This window comes from Microcaecilia unicolor, chromosome 1 (assembly GCF_901765095.1).
Source record: "Microcaecilia unicolor chromosome 1, aMicUni1.1, whole genome shotgun sequence".
NCBI lineage: Eukaryota > Metazoa > Chordata > Amphibia > Gymnophiona > Siphonopidae > Microcaecilia > Microcaecilia unicolor.
The window spans coordinates 18,614,502-18,641,011 of record NC_044031.1 but is presented as its reverse complement, the minus strand read 5'-3'; the positions used below and the strand labels follow the sequence as shown (position 1 = coordinate 18,641,011).

Sequence of the window (26,510 nt, the reverse complement as noted above, 5' to 3'; positions counted from 1 at the left end):
TTATCTGTAAGGATCTATGTAAATGTAGTTAATGTCTCCCATCTGGAACTTTTGGTAAACCTTTAGATCTGAAAGCTGAGCAAAGCTTTTATTATGCTCAATACATGTAAATGGTTTGTCTCAAGTATGGGTCTTCAGGTGTTTTTTTAGATATGAAAGCTGAGCAAAGCTTTTATTACACTCAGTACATATAAATGATTTGTCTTCCGTATGGGTCTTTTGGTGAAGTTTTAGATTTGAAAGCCACTTGAAGCTTTTATTACACTCTGTACATGTAAATGGTTTCTCTCCTGTGTGGGTCCTTAGGTGGGCTTTTAGACTTGAAAGCTGAGTGTAGCTTTTATTACACTCTGTGCATGTATATGCTTTGCTCCCAGTGTGCGTCTTTTGGTGAATTTTTAGATACGAGCGCCAAAGAAAGCTTTTATTACACTCTGTACATATAAATGGTTTCTCCCCAGTGTGTGTCTTTTGGTGAATTTTTAGATATGAATGCCAAAGGAAACTTTTATTACACTCTGTACATGTAAATGGTCTCTCTCCTGTGTGGGTCCTTAGGTGGGTTTTTAGACTTGAAAGCTGAGTGTAGCTTTTATTACACTCTGTACATGTAAATGGTTTCTCCCCATTGTTCTGTCTCATATGGATCACTTGGTGATGTTTAAGGGTTGAAAATTGAGCAAAGGTTTTATTACACTCCGTACACAGAAATGGTTTCTCTTCTGTGACACGCCCTTTCTGCATTTGGAGCTCTATGAACAAGGGGAAGTTCTTAGGCAAAATGAAACGGGGGCTCCTTTGATACGTGGAAGATGTATATTCTTTCTGGTCTTTTTTTCTTTTCCCATCTTCCTTGTTGAGTTTAGAAGTCACCATATCACTATTATTATTTTGGAAGGATCTGTCTGCTAGGAGTTTCTGGTGTACAAGGACATTAGTCAGCTCCTTGTCCCTTGTCTCATACTCAATAACTGTAGCCAGTGAGTCTCTTGCAAGGTCTCTTTGCTCCTCTGATTCCTGCGGACAATTAGTTGTGTCTCTCCGCTTAGCTCCCTTTGAAATATTCTTGCGTACATTTTCTGATTGTTTTTGGATTTGTTCCATTTCTTGTGTGATCTGTTGATCTGCTGGATATAAACAAAAACCATTAATCATGTGTTAGAAGACAGTGGTGGGTTCTAAGATATTATCTGTGCATATAGTTGTGCCCCGCTTGCACGATTACCTGGGTCTAGACAGGCGCCCTTAAGGAAAAGCCTTGGCCCCAGGTGGTCTTCACAGGATCAGATGCTGTCCTGAAGGGATCTGGCTCAACTGCAGGTAACAAGGGCTTTACACTGTACTTCCCAGGGTTCCTGTTTTCAGTTAGTGCCAAGGTGGTCTTGTAAGCGGAGCCTGAGAGGAGCTGGGCCTTAACCGGTTAGCACCCATATTCAGACCACTAACCAATTAAGTGGCTGAAGTCAGAACACCAAAAACGCTGTCCTAACGTAAGCTGCAATTCTAACCAGCACCAGTCTGAATATTGGCTAATACCCAGTTAGTTTCCAGGTAGCAGCTTCTGGGTATCTGGTCACCCCCCTCCCCCCCACCGAAGATGATGCATCAGAGAAGAGACACCCCCCCCCCCCTCCTGCTCTATCCTCATAGGCCCCCCGGGTGGTCCCTTGTGGTCTATATGGGTAATGCGGGCAGGAGTGATGAACACTTGCTCCTGCCCATTGCGGGTCAAGCCACATAAGCTGGGCAACATACAAAGACCAGGCTCACAACGCACAGCACAGTTCACAGTCAGACTAGTATCTGGCAACACAAAATATGCTTTCCTTCTAACTTCCCTCCCAACATATTTTTGTGCTTCAAGATTCTGACATACGAAGCTGAAAAGTCTAGTAGATAAATGGCAAAGAACATGTATCTTTCTGTCCCACTACTTCTTCAGAGCTAATACTGTATGACCCATAGGTTGATTAAGCTTTCACTTACAAACCAAGCGACTGATCCTTACCTATAAAGGAGCAGCACATCCAACAGTTAATCTACAGAAGGTGTCTACAGAATACAGCGTTTCGAGACAGAGCCAGTAATCTCTTAGCACACTTCATCATTCTTGGGTAACCAGCCCTGCCTATTTGGCTACGGTTTGTTTGGCAAGACTGAGCACTGAATGTTGTAGCCCTGGGCCAAGAGGTGTGGTAATATTCTCAGACATACCCCACCCCTAAACACTGCCTGATACAGGTCACTATCAGCCTCAGCACCTGTTCTGTCCACTGCTCAGAAAGGGTAGGCAACCAGCAAAGTGTGAAATACGAGAATAGATCTAGCAAAGTTTCAGAAAAGGTCTAGAGGAATGAAGTGTGGGAAAATGTGGGATATAAGTGAACAATAAATAAATAAATATTTCTGTGCACAAAAGAAGTGCAGGACCTGGGGGTTGTCGTATGTTATGATTTTCAATTGGCCAAACAGATAGAAAGGTGATGACAGAAGCCAGAAAGATGCTTGGGTGAAATTCCATGTGAAGAGAAGAAGTATACTAGTAGGGCTATACTACCATCTGCCAGGACAGATCGAACAGACAGATGATGAAATATTTACAGAAATTAGGAAAGCTGACAAACTGGCCAACAGTATAATAATGGGTGATATCAATTACCAAGAAGATCACAAAACAAATTATATTTACAGGCTAGCCAACCATGAAAAAAACTCCTCAATGGCAAAACACCAAACTCTTAAAATAAAAAAAACAGTGGAGAAAAAAAGACCTCACAATGCTATGAATTAACCCTCTGTCAAATGACTATAAGAGCACACAGCGCACCATCACGGGACTCAAAAAACATTCCACTACAACATTTTTAACTGAATACTAGTTTTAACTCAGAAGAGGATATCCAGCAACTTGGCTTAAGCACATGGAAAAGGAACAATCCAAAATAACTGGAACGTATGATAACGATACACTTAGCCGAGTCTTCACTTGACCATTCGTCAATTCCACCTCGGACTTGTAAACCGGCACAAGGCTTTCATTTCACAGATTCCAAGTATCACAACAACCACTCAGAATTCACTTATCCAACATTAGAGCTTCAAACACATCAAAGTACATAAGCCCTATCTTAGATATGTCGCAACAAACTCAAAGGTGAATGAATTACCTGAGCCCATAAGCCAGGCCACCTCCCTGCCCATCTTCAAAGCCTTGCTCAAAACCCACCTCTTCAATGTCGCCTTCGGCACCTGACCATCATACCTCTATTCAGGAAACCTGGACTGTCCCTACGTGACATTTCGCCCTTTAGATTGTAAGCTCCTTGGAGCAGGGACTGTCCTTTATGTCAATTTATGTTAATCTGTACAGCGCTGCGTAACCCTAGTAGCGCTCTACAAATGTTAAGTAGTAGTAGTAGTAATTTCACAGATTCCAATAATTCTCAACAGGGTTCCCCGTGGATGAATCATCTGATGCTAGGGTTCACCTTAGGAGTCAGTACGCAAGAAAAAGATCTAGCAGTCATTGTAGACAATACGCTGAAATCTTCTGCCCAGTGTGTTGCGGCGGACAAAAAAGCAAACAGGATGCTAGCAATTATTAGGAAAGGGGTGTGGTGTAGAACAGGTAAAAGTGAATCGATTTTTCATTCTGGTACAAAAAAGTACAAAGACCAGGGGACACTCAATGAAATTACATGGAAATTAAAACAAATAGGAGGAAATATTTTTTCCCTCAAAGAATAGTTAAGCTCTGGCATTCACTGCCGGAGAATGTGGTAACAGCAGGTTAGAGTATCTGAGTTTAAAAAAGGTCTGGACAAGTTCCTGGAGGAAAGGTCCACAGCCTGTTATTGAGATGGACATGGGGGAAGCCACTGCTTGCCCCGAGACTGGTAGCATGGAATGTTGCTACTAATTCTACTTGTGACCTGGATTGAAACAAGGCGACTAGGCTAGATGGACCACTGGTCTGATCCAGTGTGGCTATTCTTATAGTTAAACTAGTATTCGGTTTAAAATTGTAGTGGAGTGTTTTTGAGACCCACGATGGTGTGTTGTGTGCCCTTATAGTTGTCTGACAGAGGGTTAATTCATGGCATTCGGAGATCTTTTCTTCTCCACTATTTTTTATGAGAGTTTGATGTTTTGCCTTTGAGGAGTATTTTCCAGGGTTGGCTAGCCTGTGAGTATACAAGAATGTGTTTTGTTGAGGGACTGGAGAACTTGTGGAGCTCCTTGGGTAAAATGAAAGGTACTATCTCTATATTGTATAAATTTTTAAGGGGTAGGACCTTTGAGAAATGTCCTTATATGCTTCAGTGGGAACGGGATTTGCAGAGGGAATTTACAGCACACGAGTGGAAGGCAATTCTGGTTGAGGTTACTAAAGCCTCAACCTGTGTGCTGATAAAGGAAAATGCTTTTAAAATTTTGTCACGATGGTATTATACCCCACACAGATTGCATGTTATGTTTCCAGGGACTTCACAATGGTGTTGGAGATGTGGAGACGAGGAGGGGACCTATTTACATATTTGGTGGTCCTGTGCCAAAATACAGGTCTTCTGGGGAAATGTTGCTACAAAGATAGCAGCCCACACGGGGAAGCCATTCCCGTGTGAACCTCAATGGTGTTTGCTTGGATTGGGTAATAGACGAGGAGCTAAATGGCAGAGCCGGTTTAAAAGAATGTGTTTAGCAGCAGCAAAAACTGTCATAGCAAGGCATTGGAAGCAATTAGAGGCACCCTCGGAAGAGGACTGGCTCTTGAAGCTATCTTTGATCGGTGAAATGGAGAAACTTACGGACAAGAGATTGGGACGTTATAATGACTCCTCAGAGTTATGGACTCAATATCGGAATTTAACTCACATGACATAAAAACTTATATGTATAACCTGCTTGGGGGGGGGAGGGGTGGGGAGAGGGAGGGGGAGGGGAATATTTTGGATTGTGTCAGTGATTGACTGTTTGATAAGCAATATGTTTGTTAATATACAAAATCAATAAATATATACAAATTAAAAAAAAAAAAGAATGTGTTTTGTGATTTTCTAGGTTTGAATTCTTGCTCCTGATGGATTTGTTTGATTTCAATTATCCCAATATTGACTGGATAAATGTTACATCAAGGAGTGATAGGGAGGTAAAAGTCCTAGACGCAATATAGGACCAATTTTTGGAGATACTGCTCCAAGAACTGACAAGAAGGGGAGCTATTTTAGATCTAGTCTATTTTAGATTTAGGGCACAGGACAAGAGGTAATGGTGTTGGGTCCATTGGGAAACAGTGATCATCAACATGATCAAATATGAGCTGTTCTCTGGAGTGAAGTCACTAAGGAAATCTACTGCAGCAGCATTTAAATGTTTGAAAGGGCAACTACGATAAAATGAGGAAAACGGTTAAAAAGAAGCGAAAAGGATTGGTCATAAAGGTTAGGACTTTAAATCAGGCATGGGTGTTGTTTACAAATACCATCATGAAAGCCCAGACTAGATGTTTGCTCTTCTTTCCATCTTTGTTAATACACGGACTACAACAACCAAAAGAACATCCTTCAAAAAAGATCCGAATGAAGAAAATAAGAACATAAGGAGAACACAACTGAAGGAGAGCTATGAACGAGGGGACATTCGATAAAGTTAAGAGGGAATAGGGTTAGGAGTAATCTAAGAAAGTATTATTTCACGGAAAGGATAGAGGCGTGGAATGGCTTCCCGGTGGAGGTTGTGGAGTCGAGGAGTGTGTCAGAATTTAAAAAGGCATGGGATAAGCACGTGGGATCGCTTAGGAAAAGGAAGAGTTAGGGGTTACAGAGGATGAGCAGACTGGATGGGCCATTTGACCTTTATCTGACATCATGTTTCTAGGTTTCAGTTGAGAATTGCAATCAGTTATGGTCAATTCCAAAGGCTTTTAAAAACATCTCTGTTCTGGAAATACTTATCTTATTAACTTTAGGCTGTTTTACTTGTAACTCCTAAGGATTTGTTTGAGGTATTTTTTTGTAATCCAAAGATTTCTATCTTGTTAACTTTTTATGTGACACTACTTTGTAATTCCTCAGGATTTGTCCAAGTTGCTGTTTTTAGTAGTTCATGCCAAATTTTTGCATTCAATGACATTTTTGCATTCTTTTGGCCATATGCTTGTATTTATCGTTTATCATACCATTTTTCATATATGGTATGTATACTTTTGTCTGTTGCTGTTTCACGTTTAGGAAATATTTCATATTTTAACTCAACCTTTTTCTCCCCCTTGTTTTTGGGTATATCGTGTCTGTTGATGTTTTTCATCCTGTCTCCTTCTCGTATACTTTTCTAAGTTTCCTATTTTGTGATTTTATTAAACTTTTTGTAAGCCACATTGTGCCTGCATGTGTGGGAAAATGTGGGATATAAGCAAACCATAAATAAATAAAATATTTTGATTCATCTACAGACTACGTTACCCTTATGATTAAATTTTGATTTATTCTTGAAAGCATTTTATACTACAAGGTCAGTATACACTTGTTTATCCACTTGATCTGTTCCTTTTACTTTTACGTAATTTAACAATTTCAGAATGTTTTATTTTAGTTTGTACATATGTGTATATTCCATTATGTGGTCTTTTATAATATCTCTTTATTGTGTTCATACATTAATATCCATTGTCGTTATATTTTTTATATTATATGATTTTTGTATGATAATTTATTTGTACCCTTCAGTGTATTCTTAACCATATTCACATTGTATATTAATGGTTCATGCTACATCTATTGCAAAGGTATGTTCTTGTTGTTTTACTTTTTTTAAAAAAACTTTTCTTAACAGTTGTGTTATATATGTTTTTAGACTTTTAAGGCAGGCATTGTTGCTGAAACACGGTGCCGCGTCGATCCCATTTATGCAATACACCTGTGCTGATATATCTCTATTTTTTTAGGGAGGAGTAGCCTAGTGGTTAGTGCAGTGGACTTTGATCCTTGGGAACCGAGTTTGATTCCCACTGCAGCTCCTTGTAACTCTGGGCAAGTCACTTAACCCTCCATTGCCCCTGGTACAAAATAAGTCCCTGAATATATGTAAACCGCTTTGAATGGAGTTGCAAAAACCTCAGAAAGGCGGTATATCAAGTCCCATTAACAAGATTCAGGAATGTTGCTACTATTTGAGATTTGGGAGGCATGGATAGTTCTGGGCAGACTTATACTGTCTGTGCCCGAAAAAGGACAGGTACAAATCAAGGTAAGGTATACACAAAAAGTAGCACATGTGAGTTTATCTTGTTGGGCAGACTGGATGGACCGTGCAGGTCTTTTTCTGCCGTTATCTACTATGTTACTATGTTACATGGAATGTTGAGATTCTGTTGCTACTATTTGAGATTCTACATGGAATGTTGCTAGTGGAGGAGTAGCCTAGTGGTTAGGGCAAGTCACTTAACCCTCCATGGCCCAGGTACAAATAAGTACCTCTATATACTATGTAAACCACTTTGAATGTAGTTGCAAAAAAAACACAGAAAGGCTGTATATCAAGTCCCATTAACAAGATTCTGGAATGTTGCTACTATTTGAAGTTCTACATGGAATGTTGAGATTCTGTTGCTACTATTTGAGATTCTACATGGAATGTTGCTAGTGGAGGAGTAGCCTAGTGGTTAGGGCAAGTCACTTAACCCTCCATGGCCCAGGTACAAATAAGTACCTCTATATACTATGTAAACCGCTTTGAATGTAGTTGCAAAAACCACAGAAAGGTGGTATATCAAGTCCCATTCCCCTTTCTATTGTCCACATGTTTTCTTCTGGAAGTGTCCTGTTGACTACACTGCTCTGCCCCTTTAGCTCTTTTTTTGTAACCCAAATAGAATAAATTGTATTGTATTTTCAGAAAGCTTTTGACAAAGTTCCTCATGACAGACTCCTGAGAAAATTAAAGAGTAATAGGATAGGAGGCAAGGTTCTGGTGTGGATTAGGAATTGGTTATTGGACAGAAAACACAGAGTCGGGTTAAATGGTGAATAGTGGACTGCCGCAGGGTTCTGTACTGGGACTGGTGTTATATAACATACTTATAAATGATCTGGAAAACAGAACGTTGAGTGAGGTGATTAAATTTGCAGATGACACAAAACTATTCAAAAGTTGTCAAAACACATCTGGATTGTGAAGAATTGCAGGAAGACCTTAGGAAATTGGAACACCGGGCATCCAAATGGCAGATTAAATTTAATATGGACAAATGCAAAGTGGTGCACATTGAGAAGAATAATCCGAATCATAGTTACCAGATGCTAGGGCCCACCTGGGGGGGGGGGGGGGGGTCAGCAAAAAATATCTAGGTGTCACCAAAAAAGCAAACAGGAAGCTACAAATTATTAGGAAAGGGGTGGTAAGCAAGATCAAGAATATTATAATGCCTCTCTATCAGTCCATGGTGAGACCTCACCTTGAATATTGTGCTCAATTCTGGTCGCTGTATCTCAAAGAAAGAAATAGCAGAATTAGGAAAGGTTCAAAGAAGAGTGACCAAAATGACAAAGGGGATGGAACTCCTCTCATATGAGGAAAGGCTAAAGAAGTTAGGGCTCATCAGCTTGGAAAAAAGACGGCTGAGGGGGGGATATGACTGAGGTCTACAAAACCGTAGAACAGGTAAAAGCGAATTGATTTCTCAAAAAGCACAAAGACCAGGGGACACTCGATGAAATTACACAGAAATTCTTTTAAAGCAAATAGGAGGAAATACTTTTTCACTCAATGAATAGTTAAACTCTGGAATTCGCTTCCAGAGGATGTGGTAACAGCAGTTAGCGTTATCTGGGTTTAAAACAGGTTTGGACAAGTTCCTGGAGGAAAAGTCCATAGTCTGTTATTGAGATGGACATGGGGTAGCCATTGCTTGCCCCGGGATTGGTAGCATGGAATTTTCCTACTAATTGGGTTTTTGCCAGGTACTTGTGACCTGGATTGGCCACTGCTGGAAAACAGGATACTGGGCTAGATAGTACCATTGGCCTGACCCAGTATGGCTATTCTTATGCTCAGGGAGAAGAATGACTAGCAGGACAAAGAAGGTGATAGTGTCTCTGTATAGGTTTCTGATGAAATCTAATTTGGAGTGTTGTGTATAATTGTGAAGATCACACCTTCAAAAGGGTATAAACAGATTGGAGCGAGTCCAGAAGATGACAAATAAAATGGTCAGTGGTCTTTGTCTTGGAGATCTAAATATGTATATGTAACCCTTCTGAATCAGTGTGATTCACCGAATGCTAAAGTTGTCTGGTCTTCCATCTGTCCCAGTATTGTAACACTTACGTTCTTATGGAAATTAAAATTATAACGCCACTCTGCACTTTTACCCCAGTCCCTCTTCTTACTGCACTCACCTGAGCAGCAGCTTTTCCCAGCTTCTCTTTCCTCTGATCCCGGCTCATCCCTGATGTACGGCTCTTCTCCTCGTTCAATGTGGGATATAATTTCAGGGGTGACGACCACAGAATCTGTTAAGAAAACTGCATGAACTTTCTCAAAATCATTCTGGGTTTGATTTCTCTCAAATTCAAGGCCTACACAAATTTCTAACACAAAGAATTTTAACAAAGTTCATTGAACAAAAACCTTTCAAACCTAGAGTTAAAAAGAAACAGTTCTGGAGCCCTGCAAATCTCAGAAAAGTCAGATAAACCCTCTTTATGTCATCTCAGTATTCTAGTTTGCACTCTAAATAGAGCAAAAAAAACTTTATCAGTGTCAGTTCAATATGTGCAAACTTCTTTATCCCTTATACAACATGCAGGTCTCCTTCATCACATCCAGAACATCTGGAATAAGGTGAAACAAACACACCGAGCATGCTCAGACTGATGCGAGCTCCGAGAAAGGGCAGGAAGCCAAAATCCTTTTCCTATATCCCTCTCCAGAGGAAACTTTTCAGCAATAAGAGTCAAACTATTTCAGAGATAAATTTCAACCAGTGCAGTAAGGACTTCTTTTCAATTGTAAATTTCGGCATGTCTTGATATATTTTTGCAGTCTGTATCCAATCCCTAATATTACAGATGACACATTCATCAGACACAAAGTAAATCTTATCCCTGACTTCAACCTGAGCAGTGGATAGACTGCTGGTGAGGAAGATACCAAAGCTGCAGTCTACTGTGTCTTTGCCCTGGGCTCCCGTCTGTCTCTGTGACCTGCAGACATCAGAAGCTCAATGGGTTTGGGGGGGGGCTATGAAGCTCTTTGGATGATCCCTCTCTGGCCTACGTTTCAAACAATGTTAATGCTTTGCGGAATATAACTAATTGTTCTATATAATTAGAATTTTTACTGAAAAAAAAAATCAAATCAATAAGTAATTTAATATTGAACTATAGACGTATGTCAAACTTGCTTTATCTTGGAAAACTGATCAAACAGCTAGGGTAATGTATAGGTCACAATTGTCTACATCCCTGTCAATCAGGATTTAAGTTGGGCCACAGCAGTAAGCCTCAATCTGTCTATGCAGCGATCTCGAGAGATTCTCATGCAGTAGAGAAGTTTTTTTTAGATCTTACTGCAGAGCCTGGTGTTATCTGGGGCTCTTCCTGCTTCCCTTTTTTTAAATTGACAGTGGGACTGTATGGGGCGCTGGTTGATGACATCACTGACACTACAGCCTCTTGATAGCACTAGAGAGAGTTTAGGTGTGTGAGAGCCTGGTGTCAACTAGAGCTCTTCCTTCCTCCTCTTTTGCTATTAACAGCGGGACCGTAAGGGGCATTATCACTAAACTTGAACCTGAGCAGCAGGATAGACTGCTGTCTACTGTGTTTGTGTCCTGGGCCCCCTGTCTGCCTCTGAGACCTGCAGACATCAGGAAGCAACTGAAAACCTCAATCTTCAACCAGGCCTTTAATGGAAGAACTACTACTACTTAACATTTCTAGAGTGCTACTAGGGTTACGCAGCGCTGTACAAATCAACAAACAAGGACGGTCCCTGCTCAGAGGAGCTTACAATCTAAAGGACGAAATGTCAAGGTGATGCAGTCTAGATTTCTTGAGTAAAGGCGTGGTGGTTAGGTGCCGAAGGCGACATTGAAGAGGTGGGCTTTGAGCAATGATTTGAAGATGGGTAGGGAGGGGGCCTGGCGTATGGGCTCAGGGAGTTTGCTCCACGCATGGGGTGAGGCGAGGCAGAAAGGGCGGAACCTGGAGTTGGCGGTGGTGGAGAAGGGTACTGAAAGGAGGGATTTGTCTTGAGAGTGGAGGTTACGGGCAGGAATGTAACTAATTTGCTAGTCAAACACACAAGGCATGACACCGGCTGCACATATTACAGCAGGACATGTTTATCCACTCCTACCATGGCTAAGATTATAGTCCAGCACCTTTCTGACGTCACGTGCTTTAATTGTCTATTGCTTGTGTTTGACTTATTCTTGCTGTAAACTGCCTTGAGTAAATTCTTTCAAAAAGGGGGCAAATAAATCCTAAATAAATAAATAGTACTTTTATATATCGTCAGAAATAGTTTACAGCATAAGACAATGGTTCCCAAACCCGGTCCTAGACGCAACCCCAGCCAATCCGGTTTTCAGGATTTGCATGCAGTGGAGGCGGTGCATGCAAATATCTCACGTATATTCATTGTGGATATCCTGAAAACCAGACTGGCTGAGGTTTGCAGGTCCCAGAGGCTGGGGAATCGCTGGCATAAGATTTAACAATCCTTATTCCAGAATCGTGAAAGGAGTCTCACGATTCCAACATAATAGGATACATCTTTGTTAAAAGATCTTTTTAAAGAAAAATGATCATAGCCACATTTTCAGCTGTTTATGAAATTTCATATAGTTTGGCTTCAGTGTAATTTCCAAACGCAAGGAATTCCACAAACTTGGCACCACTGAGCTAAACAGTCTCTTCCCTCAGGGCTCACCTCTCTCTCCAATGCCTTTTAATTTGTTTATGAGCTCTCTTTCTGTCATCACATTAGGTAATGATGAACATTTATTTTCTTATGCTGATGATATCCTAATGCTGGTTCCAGTTTGTTTTACTTTAGGTGAAACATCAGTTAGAATTGCTGTTGCCATGGGAAAAAAATTCAGAAATGGGCTATACTACTACTTATTTCTATAGCGCTACTAGACGTACGCAGCGCTGTACACTTGAACATGAAGAGACAGTCCCTGCTCGACATAGCTTACAATCTAATTAGGACAGACAAACAAGAGATAAGGGAATATTCAAGTGAGGATGATAAAATAAGGGTTCTGAATAACTGAACAAGAGTTAGGAGTTAAAAGCAGCATCAAAAAGGTGGGCTTTTAGCTTAGATATGAAGACGGTCAGAGATGGAGCTTGACGTACCGGCTCAGGATGTTTATTCCAGGCATATGGTGCAGCAAGATAAAAGGAACGGAGTCTGGAGTTAGCAGTGGAGGAGAAGGGTGCAGATAAGAGAGATTTACCCAGTGAACGGAGTTCCCGGGGAGGAATGTAGGGAGAGATGAGAGTGGAGAGGTACTGAGGAGCTGCAGAGTGAATGCACTTATAGGTCAATAACAGGCTATAGAGAATATGCTTCAGCCGACTCCAGCAAAAACAAGCTTTATGGATCTGTAATCTTTTGGTGGATATTCCCCATAATCAGGTATTATTTTGAATGTGGAAAACGAATCAAGGGTTTTATAGAAATGATAAGTAGTAGTAGTAGTAGTTAGGTGTTATCTTGGATCGTTTATTATCTTTTCAAGCTCAGGTTAATCAAGTCTGGAAGAAGTCTTTTTTTTTCGTTTACGTCAAATGAGGTTAATTAGATCTTTTTTTCACAGTTCTCATTTTGCTTTTTCGGTTCAGATGCTGGCGTTCTCCAATTTGGATTATTGCAATTCACTGTATGCTGGACTGAGTCATAAGTTACTTTACAAATTGCAGCTATTACAGAATATAGCAGTAAGATTGGTTTTTCGGTTGAGGACGTGGGAACGTATCTGATTAGATTTAAAAACTTTATTGGCTTCTTGTTCGTGCACTGATTACTTTTAAAGTCATGTTTATAGTATTTCAGACACTATCTGGTAATACAGATTGCTAATTCACTGTTTTTATATGTCAATTAGCGTTCGCAATGGTTTGCAATTGAAATGTCCTATATGTATATATAGTTGTAACCCATTCGGGGCGTTATTGGTAGAGCAGGCTAAACACATGAATGAATAAATAAATAAATACTTGGACAGCTAAATTAAAGACTGTGAACTACCAATTATGGGGCCCTTTTACAATGCAGTAACCAGAGAGGGAAGAACAGTACACACAAATAGCAAACAAGGAAAACCTTCAAGACTGTGATAACAGGAGTCCTTTATTAAGATCTGACCCAACACGGGCCGTGTTTCGGCACCAACGCCTGCCTCAGGGGTCCAAATTTTCAATATAAAAAATACACAAGCAGGGAGTTCTTTAAAAAAAACACAAATCCTCTTGACAAGTATGTAACTCCCCAAAATTCCAATGATAACAGCTCCTAACGTTGGCGTTAGACAGGAGATTTTATCATCGGAATTTTAGGGGATTACATACTTGTCAAGAGGATTTGTGTTTTTTTTAAAGGTAATCAATAGAAATAAAACAAAACATGGAAAAAAAATAAGATGATACCTTTTTTATTGGACATAACTTAATACATTTCTTGATTAGCTTTCGAAGGTTACCCTTCTTCATCAGATCAGAAATAAGCAAATGTTGGTAGATGACAGTATATATAAGTGAAACTTCAAAGCATTTCAGTAACAGTCTAACAGGATGGGGGTGGATAGGTGAAATATGCATGGAGACAGGAGGGTGACAAACAGAGCAAAACAACTTTATGGTTTATAATGGGCTAGAAAACCCAGATCTTTGTTAAGTCCTGTCTGATGGGTCAAAATATTTAATCATTCAGACTTCAAAGGTCTTACGTTCCTGTATTGTTTTAAAGTTACCTTTCATGATTCTTACTATGAAGTCACTGGTACAGTGTTCTGGTTTTGTAAAGTGCTGCCCCACAGGCGTGGCATCCTGGCTGGCACTGGCATTTTTCATGTGATGTCTATGTCAATTAAATCTTGTCTTTAGCTTCTGGCTTGTTTCTCTAATATAGCATCCTTTGTCACATTTTTTACACTGAATGATGTAAACCACATTGGAAGATGAGCATGTAAAGGATTCCTTTATGTTGAATATTTTTCCTTTGTGAATGACCGTGGGGTCCTGTGAGATATTTTGGCATAGTTTGCAGCTGGATATATTGCAAGGATGTGTGCCATTCTCTTCTTTTTGAGTCTGTGTTGGGAGCTTACTTCTGATTAGCTTGTGTTTTAAGTTGGGTGGCTGTCGGAAAGCCAGTATTGATGGGGATGGGAATATCTCTTTCAGTAATTCATCCTCCTGGAGTAGAGGCTGCAGATCTTTTATGATTTTCCTTAATTTTTCCAGCTCTGGGTTGTATGTCACTATAAGAACTCCCTGTTTGTGTATTTTTTATATTGAAAATTTGGACCCCTGAGGCAGGCGTTGTTGACGCCGAAACACGGCCCGTGTCGGGTCTGATCTTAATAAAGGTCTCAGTCTTGAAGGCCCAGCTGCCCTTTTACAATGCTGCAGAAGAGATATCGTGGTGTTAGCTCGCGCCAATTTGGCACCACTTCCAGCCTACTGCAGGAGCCGGCGCTAGTGCTGCCACTGCGCATCATTTCTAGCATGATGGGAAATTGTTTTCATTTTTAGCGACGGGGCTTACCCAGAAGTAATCGGGCAGAGAAGCACGCAGCCTAGTTACTGCCAGGTTAATGCGGGAGACCTTACAACCTCATAAATAGGAGGTGGTAAGAGCTCCCCCAGGAAATGGCCACACGCAGCCCACTGCGGTAAAAGGGGCCTCAGCGCGCAGCAAATTCACGCACCCACCGCAGGGCCCACTGTACCTCAGCTTGGTAAAAGGGGCCCTAGGTCTATTAACAGACAAGGAAAGTATGCACCAGGAAGATTTAGACTGAGGTGCTGTAGCCGATCCCAGTGCAACAGAGTACTGAGACAATGACGGGACAAGTTCACGATAAAGCGACAAGTAGTTTGTTTGGGCTACTGGTTAATGTGCAGCCAATAATCAACAAGGTTGTCCTAGTAGAAGATTTGGGCTTTAACTTGTCGTCGTCGTCATCATCCGTTCCATGTAATGTGAGGTTTTCTAAGATGCCTCACTTTCCCCTCTCTTATTTAACAGCTATATCTAGCCAATAAGACACATTATTAGGCTCTGAGAATGTAAATATCAGTCATGTTCTGAGGAGAGTGGTGGTGGGATTTTAATATTTAAGATTGTCAAAATATTGTAATTTGAATATTTTTACTGCTTTGTCTATTGCTTGTACATAAGTACATAAGTAATGCCATACTGGGAAAAGACCAAGGGTCCATCGAGCCCAGCATCCTGTCCACGACAGCAGCCAATCCAGGCCAAGGGCACCTGGCAACCTTCCCAAACGTACAAACATTCTATACATGTTATTCCTGGAATTTTGGATTTTTCCAAGTCCGTTTAGTAGCGGTTTATGGACTTGTCCTTTAGGAATCCGTCCAACCCCTTTTTAAACTCTGCTAAGCTAACCGCCTTCACCACTTTCTCCGGCAACGAATTCCAGAGTTTAATTACACGTTGGGTGAAGAAAAAGTTTCTCCGATTTGTTTTAAATTTACTATACTGTAGTTTCATCGCATGCCCCCTAGTCCTAGTATTTTTGGAAAGCGTGAACAGACGCTTCACATCCACCTGTTCCACTCCACTCATTATTTTATATACCTCTATCATGTCTCCCCTCAGCCGTCTCTTCTCCAAGCTGTATAGCCCTAGCCTCCTTAGTCTTTCTTCATAGGGAAGTCGTCCCATCCCCACTATCATTTTAGTCGCCCTTCGCTGCACCTTTTCCAATTCTACTATATCTTTCTTGAGATGCGGCGACCAGAATTGAACACAATACTCAAGGTGCGGTCGCACCATGGAGCGATACAACGGCATTATAACATCCTCACACCTGTTTTCCATACCTTTCCTAATAATACCCAACATTCTATTCGCTTTCTTAGCCGCAGCAGCACACTGAGCAGAAGGTTTCAGTGTGTTTTCGACGACGACACCCAGATCCCTTTCTTGGTCCGTAACTCCTAACGTGGAACCTTGCATGACGTAGCTATAATTCGGGTTCTTTTTTCCCACATGCATCACCTTGCACTTGCTCACATTAAACATCATCTGCCATTTAGCCGCCCAGTCTCCCAGTCTCGTAAGGTCCTCTTGTAATTTTTCACAATCCTGTCGCGACTTATTCTTGCTGTACATGGCCTTGAGTGAATGGTCGGTCTGCAGTTAGAAGCAAGTGCTCTTTGAGTTTATAAATGAAAGTTGGTATAAAATATTTTATAAATAAAATCTGGAGATGAAAGTTATATATAAGATCAGGCTGCAGGGTGGCCTTTTGAAATTGTGACTAGACATGACCCAAAAACAGGTTTACGCATTTAGTGTGATTTGTTGGGCAAGCGATGGGGGAAGGGGAAGTGGACCCTTTTACTGAGACAGATGTGTGTGGGTGGGAGACTGTTATACAAGATCTTGGGGAGGGAGATGCGTCACGAGAATGGAAAAGAAACCCTGTTTTTCTATATTATTGCTGACCAATGTTAAGATCATGTCTAGAGCAAGATACTGTACAAGACAGCTTAAGAATTTATTGATTGTGAACTTTGTTACAAGCTTTTAGAAGATAAGCACATGCATATAACTTTAATGGCTATTTAGATTTGTATTAATTCTTGGGTCAAGATTTATATCTAAATAGTGAAAAGGGGAAGTTGGGAACAGTCTGCTAGCTCAACCACAAGGTCAGCTGGTACATATAGTTTGGATATATGATACAAAAAACTGTTGAAGTAGCATGAGAAGGTGGTCCTGGAATTTGTGACAGAAGGTATGGTGGGAGAGACATTTCTAGTAGGTGGATGAAGATAGCATGGCTTTCTGATTCAGTCAGGTGGAGTGGCATAACTGCTATTCTAAGAATTAGGGTATGCACTAATAATTAATAGGATAAAAGTCAGATTTATTGGATTAGGAAATGGTAATTAGTTTCTGGATTATTGTATAACATGTACTAAATCAAATTATACAAAAAAAATCAGAGAAATCTATGTTCAGGGGACTTCCTTGTTCCCAGGGCAGTGAACTGGCATGGAGACAAGAGAGTCTCTCTAATCATTTCTTTTCTGTATTTCAGACTTGCTATAAGCCTCTGCTTAAGCAACTATTTACTTGTTTCCAGAATAAACTTTCCTTTTTATTTCACTTCTGAGTAAGTATTATTTGTTTTATTAGTGTAAGAAACAAACCTAAGAACGTGGGTGTTCTAGCAGTAATCAGTTGGGGTTTGGGTAACGTGGGTGAGGATCCCAACACCATGTAACTTCATGGAGTGTCCCCTAGTCTTTGTACTCTGAAACAATCAATTCACATTTACCCATTCTTAGGCAGATTCGTAAATATTTCAAAGAAGATCAGTCCGCGATATTAGTGCAATCTACTCTTTCAAGCCCGCAATTGTAATATTGCTTATTTGGGTTGTATGAAGTATCTAAAAAAAAAAAGGATACAAACTATTCAAAACACTGTTCTTCTTTTGATTTCTTCTTTGAAAAAAAAAAAAATAAAGATTATCACAGTATTATATTATGTTACATTAGCTACCTGTGGAGGTGGGGATTTTATTTAAATTGTCATGTTTATTTATATAAAGTTTTACATGGTTTGATTCCCTCCTGTTTCCATGGCCACTTCAAGATAGTAGAAAGACAAGATCGATCTTCTGCTGCCTGCAGCGCTTTCACACGGAGGTGAGAGGCGCTGTCATGTCAGTGCAGGGGGCCCAGCGAGGAGGGTTGCTGGACATGGGGAGAGGGCAGGGGAGAAAGGAGGTTTGCTGGATATGGGGGGAGGGCAGGAGAGAGAGGAGGGTTGGTGGACATGGATGGATGGATGGAGGTGAGAATTATTAAATTTACAACAACAAACTCGCCCCTCAACTTTCATTTCTTCCTGTCGCTCTTTCATTACATTTTTAAAAACAAAACGCTTGCCCATTTTAACGGGCTTAACGGCTAGTATTCTATGAGCGGTGCCTAAATTTAGGTACGGTATATAGAATACGCTTAGTTGATATCTCAACACCTAAAACTAAGCACCAACATTTATACCAATGAAAACGTGGCATAAATCCTGGTGCGTAGATTTACGCACACTGGGCCATATTCTATAACTATGAGCGGAAATTTCAGAAACCCATAAAACACCAATTTACATAAGTACATAAGTAGTGCCATACTGGGAAAGACCAAAGGTCCATCTAGCCCAGCATCCTGTCACCGACAGTGGCCAATCCAGGTCAAGGGCACCTGGCACGCTCCCCAAACGTAAAAACATTCCAGACAAGTTATACCTAAAAATGAGGAATTTTTCCAGTCCATTTAATAGCGGTCTATGGACTTGTCCTTTAGGAATCTATCTAACCCCTTTTTAAACTCCGTCAAGCTAACCGCCCGTACCACGTTCTCCGGCAACGAATTCCAGAGTCTAATTACACGTTGGGTGAAGAAAAATTTTCTCCGATTCGTTTAAATTTACCACACTGTAGCTTCAACTCATGCCCTCTAGTCCTAGTATTTTTGGATAGCGTGAACAGTCGCTTCACATCCACCCGATCCATTCCACTCATTATTTTATACACTTCTATCATATCTCCCCTCAGCCGTCTCTTCTCCAAGCTGAAAAGCCCTAGCCTTCTCAGCCTCTCTTCATAGGAAAGTCGTCCCATCCCCACTATCATTTTCGTCGCCCTTCGCTGTACCTTTTCCAATTCTACTATATCTTTTTTGAGATACGGAGACCAGTACTGAACACAATACTCCAGGTGCGGTCGCACCATGGAGCGATACAACGGCATTATAACATCCGCACACCTGGACTCCATACCCTTCTTAATAACACCAACATTCTATTCGCTTTCCTAGCCGCAGCAGCACACTGAGCAGAAGGTTTCAGCGTATCATCGACGACGACACCCAGATCCCTTTCTTGATCCGTAACTCCTAACGCGGAACCTTGCAAGACGTAGCTATAATTCGGGTTCCTCTTACCCACATGCATCACTTTGCACTTGTCAACATTGAACTTCATCTGCCACTTGCACGCCCATTCTCCCAGTCTCGCAAGGTCCTCCTGTAATCGTTCACATTCCTCCTGCGACTTGACGACCCTGAATAATTTTGTGTCATCGGCGAATTTAATTACCTCACTAGTTATTCCCATCTCTAGGTCATTTATAAATACATTAAAAAGCAACGGACCCAGCACAGACCCCTGCGGGACCCCACTAACTACCCTCCTCCACTGAGAATACTGGCCACGCAATCCTACTCTCTGCTTCCTATCTTTCAACCAGTTCTTAATCCATAATAATACCCCACCTACAACCATGTCCCTTTTTGCCTGTGCATGTTAGAAGTTCAGTGCACTGCATTACAGAATACGCTTAGCGAGTTGTACGAGTAAATTCTAATTATTGCCAATTAGTGCCCATTATTGCTTAAGTGCTATTATCTACTACTACTACTACTACTATTTAACATTTCTAGAGCGCTACAAAGTGTACGCAGTGCTGTACAAACACAGAAGAAAGACAGTCCCTGCTCAAAGAGCTTACAATCTAATAGACAAAAAGTAAAGCATTTAAATTTAAAATATTTAAGCAGTCAAGCACAAGAGGACAGTCACAGAAGGACTGAAGATGTTGAAGGGTGGTCAGTGTGATTAGGTGTAACTCTGGTTGGAGTAGTGGGAGAAGGTGATAGAAGAATAGAAATGGGTGAGGTAAAGTAATGAGTGGGTTGATAGGGAGGTTATATAAGACATGTCACTCTAGGGGTGGGTGGGTAGAGGGGTAGGGTGGGCGGGATTAAGTCTAAAGCAGGAGAAGGTATTCTCTGCAGCCTATCTGTGAGATGGAAAATGCTCTCTGAAGCTGCTGCTATAAGTTGTTAGTTTTCTCTCCCTGAAAGAGATCCAAGCCACAATGCTAATTAGCTTGTTAAGCTAATTAACTTACACACATTGTTAGAGAATCCGCTTGGATTTCAGTGCGGATCTCTAGGCTCGCTATAGAGAATCCAGGAGATGGTGACCAAAACTGTACACAATACTCAAAGTGAGGTCACACCATGGAGCAATACAGAGGCATTATAATATTCTTTGACTTATTTTCTCTCTCTTTCCTAATAATTCCTAGCATTCTGTTTGCTTTTTGGCCGCCTCCACACATTGAACAGCTGAATTCAATGTAGTGTCCATGACGACACCTAGATCTTTTTCTTGGGTGGAGACTCCTAAAGCGGAAGTTACCGTCAAGTAACTATGATTCAGATTATTTTTCCCAATGTGCATCAGTTTGGAAAATCAAAGGAAAAAAGGGTATAATTCTGAATATCTGTCCCAGGTGCAGAAAAGGTCAATTTCAATACTGTACTCAAACCACCCACACATTTCCTTATGTTTATTAGATTCTCGACAGGAGTGTGCTCACAATCTACGCTTCTGAATCTGGAGCAACGGAGGGTTAAGTGACTTGCCCAGGGTCACAAGTAGCTGTAATGGGAATTGAACCCGGTTCCTTGCGTTCTTAGGCCACTGCACTAATCATGAGGCTATCATTATGAACTCAGTCCCTCATCCCCTAGTGCTCATTACCTCCGCTGAATCACCTGAACCACAGTCTCACCTCCACTCACTGGCTCCAACATATGCACAGCTGAGAGGATATCACAGTGGCTCTCACCCAATCATACCCAGAATTGTCTTTATAATGATCTGCAAAACTGCTAATAAAAATGTCAAAATTATCTCTTACACAGCGAGATCAGGGTCTGATAATTCTCCATCATCACTTCCTTGTAAAGCTGCTTCTGCCCTTCATCTAAATAACCCCACTCCTCCTGGGAGAAACAGACAGCGATGTCTTCAAATGTCACCTGCATCTGAAACACAAACAGCACCTTCTGCATCACCATCAGAAGACCTCTCAATGCTGGAGATCATCAGAGCAGGGGGTAATTTTCTAGGTGAATATAATTCACAATCACAAAGCACACAGTCCCAAAACAGGGTTATATTTCAGCAGGGTGGGGGGGGGGGGCAGGATTTCCTGGGTCTGGTGCTCCTGCTATCTAATTCGCAACTCAAATCGATTCACCGATTTGTTTTTTGTAAAAATTGAGGATCCCCCTGTACTTTTTAAAACATCAGTTCTTTGCTGGCAACAAGCATTAAGTAGAGCAACTGATACACACTGCTCACACCAGCCACACAGCCTTTCCTGTGATGCAGCTTCCTGTTTCTGCATAGACAGGAATACGCCAGATGGAAGGCTGTGGGGGCCGGCGGAAGCAGTGTATATCAGTCCCTGGTGCTCGTGCTCACTGCCAGCAAAAAAAAAAAAATGCTGTTTTTTCAAAAGGTATCGGGGGGAGGGGCACTTGTTTGCCCTGGGCCCAACTTTGTCTCTCAGTAGTCCTGTATTTCAGAACACTTAGTGGTGCAACAGATTTCTGTAGGTATGTAATTTGCAATCATATAATTCAGTTTCAGAACAGGATTATGGCAACTAAAAACCAGTTAGACCAGAGTCGCCAAGTGACTCAGTTCTAGGAGGGAGAGTTTTTGGCCAGCCCTGGTTTTGAACTTACATCACAAAGCAGTGTGGGATTTGTAGTCCCTGTTTCTACCCACTGAAATCAGTATTGGAGGTCCCATGATGCAACAGATGAGTGTGTCAGAAGTCCAGGACAGGTCTAAAATCCCCTCCTGGAACTGGGTAACTTGGAAGCTCTGTTAGACACAGAACCTTTCTTTGAGGAACTCCAGATCTCAATCCCTCCCCCCTCATGAGGAAACTCAGGTGTCTTTCTTCAGCCCCAGGTCTGCTCAGGGAACTGATTCTTCAGTGTCCCGGGTTAGAAAGCTGCAGCAGTGTTTACAGCAGGAAACAAGGGACAATCACTTACCTGAGCAGAAGCTCCTGCAGTCATTTTCCTCTCTGCAGAATTAGAAATAAACTGGATGTTCTGTCTCTTGCAGTGCTGGGGGGAAAAGAAAGAAGAGCAGAAGCTCAGCTGAGATGTAGGATAGGAAGTTTCTGCAAATTCAAGATAACAATTTTTAAAGATACTCCTTGCGGAGCAGACTGATGACATCAAAAAGGGGAGGCAGAGTGCAGTCTGATGACATCACAAATGGGAGGAGCTTCATACAAACTACCTTCTCTCCCCTGCTTTATTAGTTGAAGCGGGCAGACCCTTCTGCTACTAATCCTGCCTCTGGCACCATTCTGACCAATCGGCACTAAAAGGGGTAGAGCGAAGAAAAGAATGCATGTCTTAAGCTCCACCTCCTCCATTGTGATATCATCCGTTTGTGCAGAGGAGGAGTATTGCCAACCTAGCTTATTTCCCGCGAGTTTGGGCTTGTTTTTTTCTTTGACTTGCTATACCGCCTAACACCAACAATTGTTGCCATGATAACATTTATTTATTTGTTACATTTGTAACCCACATTTTCCCACCTATTTGTAGGCTCAATGTGGCTTACATAGTATCGGAGAGGACTTTGCAGGCTCCGGTGTGAACAACTACAGGGTGATGTTGTGGTAAGATCAAGTTCATGTGGCACAGCCACATTAGGGAATCGGAGAACGGAAGAGTTGTGTTATGTCCATTATGTGCTTTAGTTTGGTTGTGTTGCAGAGATTAGCATTTAAGTTGGATTGGTAGGGTATGCCTTTATAAATAGGTTGGTTTTTAGTGATTTCCGGAAGTTTAGGTGGTCGTACGTCATTTTCAAGGCTTTTGGTAATGCATTCCACAGTTGTGTGCTTATGTAGGAAAAACTAGATGCTTAAGTTGTTTTGTATTTATGTCCTTTGCAGCTTGGGTAGTGCAGATTTAGTTAAGATCGTGTTGATTCGGATGTATTTCTAATTGGTAAGTCGATCAAGTCTGTCATGTACTCGGGGCTTCTCCGTAGATGATTTTGTAAACCAGGGTGCAGATTTTGAAGGCGATGCGTTCTTTGATCGGAAGCCAGTGTAGTTTTTCACGGAGGGGTTTTGCGCTTTCAAATCGCGTTTTACCAAATATAAGCCTAGCTGCCGTGTTCTGAGTGGTCTGAAGTTTTTTTAAGGTTTGTTCTTTACATCCCGCATAAATTCCATTGCAGTAATCTAAGTGGCTTAGTACCATTGATTGTATCAGGTTGTGAAATGTTTCCCTCGGGAAGAATTGCTTCACGTGTTTTGAGTTTCCACATTGAGTGGAACATTTTCTTTGTTGTGGATGCCACTTGGCTCTCTAGTATTAAGTTACGGTCCATTGTAACACCGAGAATTTTCAAGTTGTCTCAGATAGGAAGGGTGTGATCTGGGGTGTTGATACATGGTTTAAGTGTGTCAGACTGTGCACAGTCCTACCTTTTCCTGTCCTCTTTCATTTCTTCATTGGCTTAGCTATGGAAGAAGATAATCACAACATGCACCGCCCCTGTATTATGGCTGCCTTCAGACACCAGGGGGAATTAGTGTTTTAGCGTATGATTAAACTTCACACCAAGTTAAAAAAATAATTAGGCTTGTTTTTGAACTGATATCGCTTGTTTTGTCCTTATTTTTTTAAGCAAAACATGCTTGTTTTTTCCACAACTACTTGGCAACACTGGAGGCCGAGTCATCTTTCCACAATTAATTTGCAGATTAACTATAAATTTCCAGCTCCAAATCTGGCAAAAGGTAAAACCCAGATCCTCCAGATCCACAGAGTACCCCCACCTGGAAAATCTGGGTTTTACCCAGACCCTTTATTTTACATAAAAAGCTGGTTAATGTCATATATAAAATAAATTTATATACAAAGAATATCCAGGTTTCCTTACTGTCCTTCAAAGGGAACTTTGTCCTGAAAGGGAACTTTAAAACAATACAGGAATGTAAGACCTTTGAAGTCAGAATGATTAAATATTTTAACACCCACCAGACAGGACTTAACAAAGATCTGGGTTTTCTAGCCCATTATAAACCATAAAATCGTACTGCTTTGTCACCCTCCATGCATATCTCCCAATCTCTCACCCAGAGGCGTAGACAGATTTCGGTGGGAGGGGGATCCAGAGCCCGAGGCGAGGGGACACATTTTAGCCCCCTCCCGGTGCCGCCAACGATCTCCATGCCACCACCACCACCTTTGACCCCCCCCCCCCAGAGCAAACCCTGCCCTGCTGCCGTTGGGTATCTTTTCTGGTGGGGGTCCCCAACCCCCGCCAGCCGAAGTCCTCTTCCCCGGCACGGCTGCGTTGCTGATCTGCAAGGGAGGCTTCTGTTTCTGTTAGTCTGATGTCCTGCACGTACAGAAACAGAAGCCTGCGCGGCCGCATTCCTGATCTGCAAGGGCAGGCTTCTGTTTCTGTGAGTCTGACGTCCTGCATGTACAGAAACAGAAGCCTGCGCAGCCGCGTTGTTGATCTGCCACATCAGACTCACAGAAACAGAAGCCTGCCCTTGCAGATCAGCAACGCGGTGATCCCTGGTGACCCCTACCAGCAAAGGTACCCGACGGTGGCAGGGGGAGGGTTGGCAGCGAGGGGGGGGGGCGCAGGGCCAAATCTACGGGGACCCATGCCCCCACATAACTATGCCCCTGTTCTCACCTATCTACCACCATCCTATTAGACCGTCACTGAAATGCTTTGATGTTTCACTTATATATACTGTCATCAACCAACACTTGCTTATTTCCGATCTGACGAAGAAGGGCAACCTTCAAAAGCTAATCAAGAAACTCTGTAAGCCACATTGAGCCTGCAAATAGGTGGGAAAATGTGGGATACAAATGCAATAAATAAATAATAATAATAATATTAAGTTATGTCCAATAAAAAAGGTATCATCCTATTTTCTTTTCCATATTTTATTTCTATTGATTACCTTTAAAAGTGGACTAACACGGCTACCATACCTCTCTACTAAACTTACTGTCCTTGAAACGTGTGGAACCAGCATCTCCCCAGCCTCCAAAATCCACCTCAGAGGTTACTGTACCACCAAGCCTCTGAGTCTGACTCTGAACAGAAACACAAAGATGGCAGTGGATGGGGAAGGATGTCAGAGCGAGGCTTGGAATGCACTAAGAATTTAAGAAAAGGTATTGGAGCACCAGAGTGAGGCTTGGAACACACTGAGAGAGACGATTGGCGTACCAGACCGAGGCTCGGATTGCAGAAAGTCTATTGGAGCACACAAGCTCGTCACGGATTGCAAATTTTTTTTTTTTTTTTTTTTTTTTTTGCGGGTTTTGTCCGTGGCCGTTATTCGTACCTATAAAGAAGGCGGAATCCCCCTTCTCCAGGTGGCTTCTAAGATTCCCACTCAATCCCCCCCACCCTCGAGAATCTAACGGGATACCTTAGTAGTTCCCCAGCTTCTCGGGTAGCTTCGATGATCTGAGGGGAAACCAGCCCCTCCCCACCCTCAGCTCAGCTTTTGGGCGGGAAATTGTTTTCTAGCAACTACCAGAATGAAGGTGCAGACAGAGTAAGACTTAGAATAACTAGAGAGGGGTAACCAACCAGTTCACCAGACTGAGGTTTGCAACCTGCTAAGACAAAAATTCCAGTCAGCTTCCAAAACTAGCCCCCGCTCAACTTTTGGCGGGAAATTGTTTTCGAGCTCGTGCAACTACCAGGTTGAAGGTGCAGAGCGGCAGCGTCCAGAATAAGACATAGAGTAACTAGAGAGGGGTAACCAACCAGTTCACCAGACTGAGGTTTGCAACCTGCTAAGACAAAAATTCCAGTCAGCTTTCAAAACTAGCCCCCGCTCAACTTTTGGCGGGAAATTGTTTTCGAGCTCGTGCAACTACCAGATTGAAGGTGCAGAGCGGCAGCGTCCAGAATAAGACATAGAGTAACTAGAGAGGGGTAACCAACCAGTTCACCAGACTGAGGTTTGCAACCTGCTAAGACAAAAATTCCAGTTTTCAAAACTAGCCCAAGTGGGCAGGAAACGGAGGAAACCCACCCCCAACTGGCAAAATTGTTCCTCAGGTGCACGAAATGAAGTTAAATACACGGGAATATACATGGCAAGGGTAAGAGTGAGAGATTGTACTATTTATGTTCATTTTACTATTATGCTGTTAACAAAATTGTAAGTTTGATATTAAACTGCACCTACCGTACACCGCCTTGGGTGAATCGCTTCATAAAGGCGGCTAATAAATCCCAATAAATAAGTATAGAAAAGTGCAAGTCAGGGCTGTGGACTATATAAGTACATAAGTATTGCCATACTACTACTACTATTGAGCATTTCTATAGCGCTACAAGGC

The 26,510-nt window shown here is 41.8% G+C and overlaps 1 pseudogene; it reads right to left on the bottom strand.

Annotated features, from left to right (window-relative positions):
- Nucleotides 1-25,256, bottom strand: LOC115458065 (annotated as a pseudogene).
- Between the last annotated feature and the right edge of the window lie 1,254 nt (nt 25,257-26,510).